Source organism: Benincasa hispida, chromosome 8 (genome assembly GCF_027475165.1).
Source record: "Benincasa hispida cultivar pf3 chromosome 8, pf3_genome.v1.1, whole genome shotgun sequence".
In the NCBI taxonomy this organism is placed as follows: domain Eukaryota; kingdom Viridiplantae; phylum Streptophyta; class Magnoliopsida; order Cucurbitales; family Cucurbitaceae; genus Benincasa; species Benincasa hispida.
In genome coordinates this window covers 32269985-32282909 of record NC_143485.1, presented here as the reverse complement: position 1 = coordinate 32282909, position 12925 = coordinate 32269985, and positions in this window count along the sequence as shown.

The window sequence follows — 12925 nt, the reverse complement described above, 5'->3', positions numbered from 1 at the left end:
TTGCTTCACTACAGAATCAGATGACCACAATGATGTAGCCCAACACTGCAAAATGGGCAAATAAACACAATTAGTCAAAACACCACAAGGTGTGCGACTTGTGGTGATGGGCACGCAATGGAAGAATGCCCGCAAAATCCACAGTCCGTTTACTTTGTAAAAAATAATCCCTTTTCGCATACCTACAACCCCGGGTGGAGAAACCACCCCAATTTTGCATGGAAGAATCAGCAACAGAATTTCCAATCTGTGGCACAAAAAGAAGGGCCACCTGGATTCTTCCCGCGCAACAATGGTCAGACAAGCAATCAAGCTAGTAGCTCGCAACCTCTGCAATCATCCTCTTTGAAGAGCCTGTTGAAGCAGTATATAGAGAAAAACAAAACTATGCTTCAAAGTCAGGCTACATCCATCTGTAATCTAGAATTACAGATGGGCCAGATTGCGAGCAAGTTGAAGAATAGACCGCAAAGGGCTCTGCCGAGTTCAACAGAACTCCCACACAACCCGGGGGGATCAGGTAAAGAGCAATGTTAGGTTGTAACATTGCGAAGTGGAAAAACTTTGGAGGGAGAAAGAAAAGAGCCAAGACAGATTGCTCCCATTGCGGCAGAACCTGAAATTACGGTGACGCAAGAAGAAGAAAGAGAAAAAGAAGCAATAAAGCCAGAAGTTATGTCGACCTCAAAGCCAACAGAGAAGGGGACCGTGAGAGTGCAGTTACCACCTTTCTCGCAGAGACTAAGAAAGAGAAAGAATGAAGAGGTACAGTACCAACGCTTCCTGTCTATGTTAAAACAATTACATATTAATATCCCATTCAGTGAAGCGATTGAGGAGATGCCTGCCTACGCGAAGTTTCTAAAGGAAATGGTAACCAAGAAGAAGGGAGCTGGTAAGTTTGCCACGGTGGCTTTAACACAAAGTTCGAAATCAATCATTCCACCGAAGATGAAAGATCCTGAGAGCTTTACTATACCTTGCTCCATAGAAGGACTGTACATCGGGCAAGCATTGTGTGACCTTGGAGCCAGCATCAATTTGATGCCTCTGTCGATCTTTAAGCAGTTGAATGTGGGGCAACTCACACCCACGACCGTGACACTCCAACTGGCTGATAGATCTCTGGTGCATCCAGAGGAAAAGGTGAAGGACGTGTTGAGCACCATTGACAAATTTATCCTACCAGCCGACTTCATCATCTTGGATTACAAGGTCGACAAAGATGTGCCCATCATCCTGGGGCGACCATTTTTATCAACAGGTCGCACCCAGATTGATGTGCATAAAGGGGAGATAACTTTGAGCATCAATGGACAGAAGCTCAAGTTCAACATAATCCGTGCCATGAAGTTTCCTGACGAAGAAGACCTGCATGACTCAGATGACGACCAGAATTTGATTGAAGAAGAAAAGTTTGATGAAGAGAATGAAGAAGAGAATGTAAACACATCCATTGCTGCCTATAATGCGATCATAACAAAAACAAGCAAGGAAGAAGGGATGATCGCAAATCAAGAAGAAGAGCCAACAGAAAAAAAAAAAAAAAAAAAAAAAAAAAAAAAAAAAAAGATAAAAAAACGCAACCGTCCCTAGTAAAACCATCAACAATGGAATTAAAGACCCTGTCGAACCATCTAAAGTACGCATTTTTGGGGCAGAATGAGAAGCTGCCAGTAATTATTTCCTCTGAGCTTAACGAAGACCAGAAGAATGCATTGATGAGCATTCTAAGGAAACATGTGCGAGTAATAGGCTGAACACTCGCGGACATTAGAGGAATCAGCCTAGCTTACTGTATGCACCGCATTCGTCTCGAAGAAGACCATAAGACAACGATCGAACATCAGCGCAGGCTCAACCTTGCGATGAAAGAGGTCGTTGAAAAGGAGATCATGAAATGGTTAGATGCTGGTATTATTTATCCTATAGCAGATAGCATGTGAGTCAGCCCCATGCAGTGTGTGCCAAAAAATGGTGGCATGACAGTAGTCCCAAACGAAAACAATGAACTAATATCGCAAAGGACCGTCACTGGGTGGTACATTTGCATGGACTACCGCAAGCTGAATGTGGCCACAAAGAGAGATCATTTCCCCCTTCCGTTCATTAATCAAATGTTGGACTGTCTAGCTGGAAATGACTTTTACTGCTTTCTGGATGGCTATGTCGGGTATAACTAGATTATGATAGCTCCAGAAGACCAAGACAAGACCACATTCACTTGCCCATATGGGACTTTGCTTTTCACCGCATGCCATTCGGCCTCTGCAATGCGCCAAGCACGTTCCAAAGGTGCATGATGGCCATCTTTCAGACTATCTTGAGGACTCTATTGAAATCTTTATAGATGACTTCTCTGTCTATGGGCTCACTTATGAAGTTTGTCTAACCAACTTGGAGAATATACTGAAGAGATGCGAAAAGACGAATCTGGTGCTTAACTGGGAAAATGCCATTTTATGGTTAAGGAGGGCATCGTGTTGGGGCATAAGGTTTCTCGGGACGGGTTGGAGGTGGATAAAGCAAAAATCGAAGCAATTGAAAAACTTCCACCTCCAACAAGCGTGAAGGTTGTATGAAGTTTCTTGGGGCACGCTGGATTCTACAGACGCTTTGTCAAAGACTTTTCAAAAATAGCACGACCACTGAGTGCATTGTTGGAGGTTGACAGAAAATTTGATTTTGACGACAATTGCCTCAACACATTCAGAGTTTTGAAGAATGCGCTGATTATCGCACCCGTGTTAATTGCACCGAACTGGACACTTCCTTTTGAAATAATGTGCGATGCAAGCGGGTATGCGATGGGAGCTGCTTTGGCATGAAAGAGAAAAACAATCTTACATCCCATTGCATATACGAGTAAGACGTTAAATCCTGCTCAGACCAATTATACCACCACAGAGAAAGAGTTTCTTGCGGTAATTTTTGCATTGGAAAATTTTCGAGCATATCTGTTGGGGACGAAGGTACTCATCCATACTGATCATTCGGTGATAAAGTACTTAATGACAAAGAAGGACGCAAAGTCGAGATTGATCAGATGGGTTCTTCTCCTTCAAAAATTTGACATAGAAATAATTGATCGAAAGGGGACGGAGAACCAAGTTGCGGATCACTTGTCCAGATTGGAAAACCCTGAAGTTGACTGCAATGAATCAGAGGTGAGTGCGGTGTTCCTGGATGAGCAGCTGTTCCATATTGAAGAATTGCCTTGGTATGCTGACATAGTCAACTATCTTGTTTGCGGACAATTTCCTAAAGATTATACCTACCACCAACAGAGGAAGCTCAAACATGAATGCAGATATTATTATTGGGATGAGCCGAATCTGTATAAAAAGGGGGCAGACCAGATTCTGTGACTATGCGTACCAAATGTTGCTCAACAACGCATATTATCGTTGTGTCATGACTCACCATATGGTGGGCACTTTGGAGGACAGCGCACCGCAGCCAAGGTTTTACAGAGTGGATTCTTTTGGCCAACATTGTTCAGGGATGCAGCTGACTATGTAATGAAGTGTGATCGGTGCAAACGCACAGGTAACATTTCATGGAAACATGCAATGCCGATGAACACCATCTTGGAGCTTGAATTGTTCGACGTGTGGGGTATTAATTTCATGGGACCATTCCCTCCCTCGAATGGTAAACATTATATTTTATTAGCCATCGACTATGTATTCAAGTGGGTAGAGGTAGTGGCGTGCGCCGCAAGCGATGCGGCAGTAGTCTCTCAATTCCTGAAGAAAAACATTTTCACTCGTTTTGGCACCCCACGTGCCATAATAAGTGATGAGGGGTCTCACTTTGTCAATCATACTGTTAAGGAGCTGCTGCGCAAATACAACATTCTCCACAAAGTGGCACCGCATACCATCTACAGACGAGTGGTCAAGTCGAGGTGTCCAATCGGAAGATTAAGCTGATACTCAAGAAGGTATTAAGGCCTTCATGAAAAGATTAGGCAACAAAGCTCGATGATGCGTTGTGGGCATACCGGACTGCATTTAAAACACCAATAGGTATGTCCCCATATGCGTTGGTATTTGGTAAGGCGTGTCTTTTGCCTCTGGAGCTGGAATATAAGGCACTGTGGGCGGTAAAGAAGCTAAACTTTGATTTGAAGAAAGCAGGAGAAGCGCGAAAAATGCAACTGGTCGAGCTAGAAGAATGGAGGATTAACGCATGTGAGAACGCAAAGATTTACAAGGATCGCACCAAGCACTGACATGACAAACACATATGCGGTAAGAACCTCCAAGTCGGGCAGAGGGTCTTACTATTCAACTCACAACTACAGCTCTTCCCAGGAAAATAAAAGTCACGTTGGTTCGAACCATTCATAGTTAGACAGGTATTTCCACATGGCGCGGTTGAATTATCAAATGATGACGGAACCAACATATTCAAAGTTAATAGGCAGAGCTGTAGGTGGAAAATGCGTATCATGGAAAAGGCTGGCATCGCCAAGTCGACTCCGTGGAACTAAGGAACTTTGAATAAAGAAGGAAGTAGGTGGTCCCTGTGTTATCAGACGATCGAAATCCAACAGGGACGCAAGTTTTGGGAATCATGGAATCTTCAATCCTTCTCTACTACTCAGAATTTTCAATTCACTATATCTTTTCAGTCTTAATCTATTCTTACACTTATTATTCTAAAAAAAAATTGTGGTAAAAGAATGTTGTTTTGTTTAAAATTATTTGACCCTCTCTCTGGTTTTCTTGCAACGATCGAGGCACTTGATTGCGGAGATGTTACACGATGAAGCAACTTATCTTATTCCGTCACCGCAATCCAAAGAAGATAGATCGCCGCAAAGAAGGACGCATCGCATTTTAGTTTTAAAAGTTTTATCACCGCATCCTCTTTGATTACCACAATCATTTGACATGGATAAATTTAGTAAGTCACCGCATGCTATCTCTTTGCCAATTATGATTTCAATGATGAAAAACATACTTCTATTACTTTCGTATATACTAGAGTCAACTTAATTTTAAGATAGTCACCTCATGAAATATTTCTAGAAGTTAGGGGTCTACTAGCTTTCTTTCAAACTCTCTTTACGAAGCTTTCTAAGAACATCACATGACTTCTTTCAATCTTTCGGCAATGAGGACATTGCCGCATTTTAAATTTGGGAGTGAGGTAATTATTTTCGACCTTGCTATTTTGAAAAAAAAAATTGAGAATAACAACTCCACTGTCAACGCAATGGGGAAATCCATGTTGATAAGAGTTAAGTTAAGAAGGGCACTTGCCCGTAGTTGGATGTCTTCATGACACACGTGGGGGCAAGCCAAAACGAAAATAAGTCACCAGGATCAACGCATAAATAAATGACCACAACTCCACTACCAAGTAGGTATGAGTTTAGTTTGAGAAAGAGCGCATTGCTTATGGTTAGATGTTCACACGACACACGTGGGGGCAAGCCAAAATGAAGGCAAGGCACTTGGATCAGCGCAAGGTCAAAAAAAAATAATAACGTCAAGAAATAAGCAAGGATAAAATCATTTAACACCCCGGTGGAAAAGTTTTCTTTTTGAAATAAATCGTGCAATGTCCCAAAATTTAGTAAAGTTCTTTTGAAGGTTAAGCTTGCGATCCCTAGGCCTTAGAAATATTTTAAGAAGATATTTGAATAAGACTTAAGGAAATTTTGGTGTATAGGAGTTGAATGAAGTGTCCTCGAGAAATCTAAGAAAAGAACATTGTGGTCTTGCTAAAGGAAATCTTTAGCTTATGCTTGAGGACAAGCATTGTTTAAATTTGGGGATGTGATAACGGCCAGAAATGCACGTTATCATAGTGCTAAGTTCTTAAACAATGTTGGCTTGCATTGATAAAATATTTTAGATTGCGTCCAAAAAGCATTAAATTCATAACATTGTGGTCGCATGCGGTCATCGCATAGAAACAGTTGATTTTTGTATTTTTATGCAGAATATGCGTTGACGCAAGGCGAAAAGAGCAATCATAAGAAATCAGCGGACGAGCGCAACATTACCACAAGGCTTTGAAATGATTGTGTTCGCGAACATCTGCTCAAGAAGGATTGCCGCAAAGAGCCGGCGCAACTTGGTGGGCACATCTGGGTGAAAGGCATAATTAATTGCGATGGGACAGAAAGCTGATGACGGCCAAATCCGAATTAAGCAGACAGACGCTAACGATAAAAAGTACATTCAACTTTTCGGTGACAAATATTCGGCGCATCAGTCAGAGAATTAAAGCCATCCCATCTGTGCAATCATAAAAGAGAAGCCGCCTTTCATCCCAAAAGCTCTATAAATACCAAAGGCAACCTTTAGAAAAGGGGTTTGAAAATTCACAAGTTCGGATCAATTAGCTCAGCACGTCTTTGTCCATAGTTTTCCTTTTTATTTTAAGGTGGAGCAAGAGAAGAGTAGAGACGCCGGAGATCGTTCAGGGAAACTCAAGAGAGAACCCTAAGGTGTAGAAGCAGAGAGCGGGCCGACTCTCGCAAGAGCGAGATTATCTTTTGAACACGAGTAGAAAGACGATGTAAAAGCCTGGGAAGCAAGAGATTACTACCAGGCTCTTTATTCTATTCTTGCATTGTTGTTTTGTATTTCATCTTTATATGTATACAATGGAAGTTCTTATTCTACATCTGTTCACTCTCTCAGTACGCATGAGTAGCTAAACTAGTCGAATGGGTTGAGAAGAACTAAGCTAACATGACCTAGGAAGTTCATTGCTTGCGATTATCTTGTGTTATGTTGTGCCAAATATCCCTTTAGAGCTACTCAAGAGAGAGTCTAAAGAAAGAACCTAAGACTCGAGAGAGCTATGTTAGAATCTAGACTCGAAAGAGCAAGATTAGAACTGCATAAACAAGAGATAGGAACTTAGAGATAAGTTTTGTTTGCCAACCTGCATCGCATGCACCCTAGAAATAGGTATGATATTATATGGTCGCCTTATTTGTGTGTGTCATTCTATCATCACATAAATAAGAATAGAAGTTTATGAGTAGGTCCTATAGACTTATTGCATATATCGCATGCGTTCTAGCATTAGAAGTCGTAGCATTCGCATCGAGAGATGGTTTACTATTGTATGTGTGTTGCATGATCGCAAAGCATGAACGCATCATAGGAAGTGTTAGCCGAAACCCTTTTCAACCCGTTCACCGTATATTCATCGTATCTTCAATTTTATCAACTCTTTTCAAACTCCTCCGCATTTGTTTATTTTTCATTACCACAAACAATAACCTCAACAACTATTGATTTATTTGGTTACCGCAGAGTTTTCATAAAAATTACCACCACAACCTATTTTCCCAAGTCCCTGAGTTCGACCTTGGACTTACCAAAAAACTCAGTGGGGTTTACACTTGGACTCCGCTGAGAAAACTCGAGTGCTTAACACATTTTTCACCATCGCATTTCCTCCATTATTCCACATCATAAAACCACGCAGCATCCCCCTAAAGGATCGTGTTTGGGTAAGTCAATACCAAGGTGAATGGAGAGAATATTCATAGTAAGTGGGAGCGGGACATGTGACAACATATCCTATGGTCTCTCTCATTAGGTTGGATAACGCTTTTGTGCATCGCCTCGAGGCACCCTGGGAGTGTCCCCCTATAGGATGGCAGTTTTGCACGACTCTTTATCTGATCTCTTGTATAGGTTAAGGTCGCTTTATCTCTTGTCCTAATCTGCTTTTTTCCTACAGTGGGCGCATTAAGGCGGGACTCTGGGGACGAAAATGAGGGATTACACTTATGCGAAATTGTTAAAGGTTAACAGTTATGGACCGAAAAATGGTGACTGTTAGTGTCAGTTACAAGAGTTATTTCTGCCTAATGGTTGAGAATGTCTGATCCCAGTGAAGGGGCATTTGATCACCCCACCGATGACTTTTGTCCTGCCTCGTTGGGGCATCATTGTGAAATAGATGTCTTTTCGCTTAGGGCACATGGAAACTATTTTGCTAAAACTAAAATTGGTGTTAAATTATGTAAGAGCATGCTCATGTATTATATAATATAAGAGTTATATTTATGCATGCATAAAAAGCATTAACATGCATCATCTTTATATTATAATTGTTATAGTATAAGGGTGTATGGAAAGCATGTTTGCTTGGTTGTTACTTGTATATAAAAGTTATGTATAGTAATGGCCGGACATTGCATGAAGCATGACACATAGGTTATTTTATAAGCGTTTTAAAGGTCAAGAGAAATTAGAACTAAAAGCAATAAGAAAGACATGCATGCTCACTTAAGTTTATTTCATGGTTTTAAAAATGTTTAAAACTTGGATAACATATACCTAAGATCATGGTTCTAATATGATTAGCAACCCTTAGGCTTTAATCTTTTAATCAGTTTAATAGGATTAAATTGACTAATAAAAGGTTAAAGTGTAGCAAATCTATCTATAAGGGACCTTTTGTCTAAGGCAGGTTTTGTTTAGGCTGGGGTATTTAAGTTGACAGAAACGTAACACCCCTACCTGGGAACCTACCTAGAAAGGTGAATTAGATAGATTTAATGCATACATGCAAGTTAAGGACAGTAAGTGTTTAAATGTGACTACTTGAACTTGTTCTATTTCATAGACAAAAGTTGTTATGAGCGAGCTTAATAAATAACTTAGACTAAAATTAGTAGTCGGATTGTCTAGGTTAATAAAGACCTAGGTAGAACATTCAGTGGGAGGTACTTGGGCCATATGATGCTTCATTTCAATCTTTCATGTTTCTCCTTTATAATCCACACCGTGAGATCTACCCTCAGCCTCGTGGCACCCTGGAAGTGTCCCCCTAAAGGATGGTGTTTGGGTAGGTCAATATCAAGGTGGATGGAGAGAATGTTCATAGTAAGTGGGAGCGAGAAGTGCGACAGCATATCCCACAGTCTCCCTCGTTGGATTGAATAAAGTTTATGCGCATCGCCTCGAGGCACCCTGAGAGTGTCCCCCTATAGAATGGCAGTTTTGCACGTTTTTGTATTTGATCTCCTGTAAAAGGATAAGGTTACTTAGTCTCTTGTCCTAATCTGATTCTTCCCTGCGGTGGGCTCATTAGAGCTGGACTCTGGCACCGAAAACGAGGGGTCACACTTACGCGGAATTGTTAAGGCTTATTTTTCATCATTGAAATCATACTTGGCAAAGAAACAGAATGCGGTAAACTACTAAATTTATCTATGTCAAATGATTGCAGTGATCAAAGAGGATGTGATGATAAACTTTGAGAACTAAAATGCAATGTGATAGAGCAAAATTTGAAATAAAGATAAGGAATAGTACATCCCCAAATTTTGTGTTGTCGCCCGCATTGTGTACTGACACATCCATCCTTGCGACGATCTATCTTTTGTGGATTGCGGTGATGGAGTGAGATAATTTGCGCTTTCATGTAATATCACCGCAATCCTGTGCCTTAATCGTTGTAAACAAACAAAGAGAGGGTCAAATGATTTAAAGCAAAACAGCAAGTTTTTTTTTTTTTTTTTTTTTTTGAGAAGGAAAAATAAGTAAGATGCAGATAGCTTAAATAATAGTAATGTGACAAAGGGATAAGTGTTTAAGAGTCAAGTAAGGGGTAGTCCGGGTTTTTCAGCTTCACGGAGGCTTTTTCTGGCTGGAAATCACCTCCGCAATATGCTTTAACTCGCTGTCCATTAACCAAAAATGTCCGGCTGCCATCCTCAATGATCAGCTCCACCGTACCATGTGGAAATATTTTTTTAATGATAAAGGGACCGAACCAACGTGATTTTAATTTTCCCGGTAAGAGCCGTAGTCTTGAATTTAAGAGTAAGACCTTTTGCCCGACTTGGAGGTTCTTACCGCATATGCATTCGTCATGCCAGTGCTTGATACGCTCCTTATAAATCTTTGCATTCTCATATGCGTTGATCCTCCATTCTTCTAGCTCGACCAGCTGCATTTTTCGCGTTTCTCCTGCTTTCTTCAAATCAAAATTCAGCTTCTTTACCACCCACAGTGCCTTATACTCCAGCTCCAAAGGCAAATGACACGCCTTACCAAATACCAACACATACAGGGACATACCTACTGGTGTTTTGAATGCGGTTTGGTATGCCCACAACGCATCATCGAGCTTCATTGCCCAATCTTTTCGTGAAGGCTTTACTACCTTGTCAAGTATCAGCTTAATTTCTCGATTGGACACTTCAGCCTGACCATTCGTTTGCGGATTGTATGTGGTGGCCATTTTGTGGAGGATGTTGTACTTGCAACAGCTCTGTGATATTGTGATTGACAAAGTGGGATCCTTCATCACTTATGATGGCTCGGGGAGTGCCAAAATGAGTGAAAATATTTTTCTTTAGGAACTAGGAGACTACCACCGCATCGCTTGCAGCGCATGCTATTACCTCTACCCACGTGGAGACATAATCGACGGCTAATAAAATGTAATGCTTACCACCCAAGGGAGGGAATGGTCCCATGAAATCAATCCCCCATACGTCGAATAGTTCAAGCTCCAAGATAGTGTTCATTGGCATTGCGTTTTTCCATGAAATGTTACCTGTGCATTGGCACCGATCACATTTCATTGTGTAGTCAGTCGCATCCTTGAATAATATAGGCCAAAAGAATCCACTTTGCAAAACTTTGGCTGCAGTGCGCTGCCCTCTAAAGTGCCCACCATATGGTGAGTCGTAGCATTGTGACAATATGCGTTGTTGAGCAGCATTTGGTACGCATAATCGAAAAATCTGGTCTGCACCTCTTTTATACAGATTTGGCTTATCCCAATAAAAATGTTTGCATTCGTGTTTGAGCTTCTTCTGTTGATGATAGGTGTAATATTCAGGGAATTGTTCGCAAACCAAATAATTGACTATGTCTACATACCAGGGCAATTCTTCTATATGGAATAGCTGCTCATCTGGGAATATGGCACTCACCTCAGACTCATTGCGGTCAACCTCAGGATTTTCCAGTCTGGACAAGTGATCCGCAACTTGATTCTCTGTCCCCTTCCGGTCAATTATTTCGATATAAAATTATTGGAGGAGAACCCATCTGATCAACCTCGGCTTTGCATCCTTCTTTGTCATTAAGTATTTGATCGCCGAGTGATCGGTGTGGATGAGTACCTTTGTTCCCAATAGATATGCCCGAAATTTTTCCAACGCAAAAATCACTGCCAAGAGTTCTTTCTCTGTGGTGGTATAATTTGTTTGAGCAGGGTTTAATGTTTTACTCGCATATGCGATGGGGTGCAAAATTGTTTTTCTCTTTTGCGCTAAAGCTACTCCCATCGCATACCCGCTTGTGTCGCACATGATTTCAAATGGCAGTGTCCAGTCTAGCGCAATCAACACGGGTGCGATAATCAGCGCATCTTTCAAAACTCTGAATGCGTTGAGGTAGTTGTTATCAAACTCAAATTTTCTGTCTGCCTCTAACAACGCACTCAGTGGTTGTGCTATCTTAGAAAAGTATTTGAAAAATCGTCTATAGAATCCAGCATGCCCCAAGAAGCTTCGCACAACCTTCACGCTGGTTAGAGGTGGAAGTTTTACAATTGCTTCAATCTTTGCTTTGTCCACCTCCAACCCATTCGGGAGACCTTATGTCCCAACACTATGCCCTCCTTCACCATGAAATGACATTTTTCCCAATTGAGCACCAGATTCGTCTCTTCACATCTCTTCAGAATCTTCTCTAAGTTGGCTAGGCAGACTTCATAAGTGTTCCCATAAACGGAGAAGTCATCCTAAATATTTCCACAGAGTACTCGAGATAATCTAAAAAGATCGCCATCATGCATCTTTGGAACGTGCTTGGCGCATTGCAGAGGCCAAACGGCATGCAGGGAAAAGCAAATGTCCCATATGGGCAGTGAATATGGTCTTGTCTTGATCCTCATGAGCTATCATGATTTGATTGTATCCGGCATAACCATCCAAGAAGCAGTAAAAATCATTCCCTGCTAGTCGGTCTAGCATTTGATCGATGAATGACAGAAGGAAATGATCTTTCTTTGTGGCCGCATTCAGTTTTTGGTAGTCCATGCATATGCGGCATCTAGTGATGGTCCTTTGCGGTATTAATTCGGTGTTCTCATTCGAGACTACCGTCATTCCGCCCTTCTTCAGCACACATTGCATGGGGCTAACCCATGTGCTATCTGCTATAGGATAGATAATGCCCGTATCTAGCCATTTGATAATCTCCTTCTTGACGACCTCTTTTATCGCAGGGTTGAGTCTGCGTCAATTGTTGCTTTGTGGTCATCTTTAAGACGAATGCGGTGCATATAGTACGCAGGGCTAATTCCTCTAACGTCAGCGAGCGTCCAGCCAATTGTTCGCACATGATTCCTGAGAATATACATCAACGCATTCTCCTAATCTTCGTTGAGCATAGAGGAAATTAACTGGCAGCTTCTCATTCTGCCCCAAAATGCGTACTTCAAATGGGTTGATAGGGTCTTCAATTCAAGTGTTGGTGGCTCCACTAGGGAAGGTTGCGTTGTTTTTCTTTCTTCTGTTGGCTCTACTTCTTGCTTTGCGATCATTTCTTCTTCCTTGTTTGTTTTTGTTATGATCGTATTGCAACCAGCAACGGATGCACTGGCATCCTCTTCTTCATACTCTTCATCAATCTTTTCTTCTTCAATCAAACTCAAGTCATCATCAGAATCTTACAGGTCTTCTTCATCCGAAAACTTCATGGCACGAATTATATTAAACTTGAGCTTCTGTCCGTTGATACTTAAAGTAATTTCCCCTTTATGCACATCAATTTGGGCACGACCCGTAGATAGAAAAGGTTGCCCAGAATGATGGGCACATCTTTGTCGACCTCATAGTCTAAAATGATGAAGTCAGCTGGCAGGATAAATTTGTCAATTGTTATCAGCACATCCTTCACCTTTCCTTCTGGAT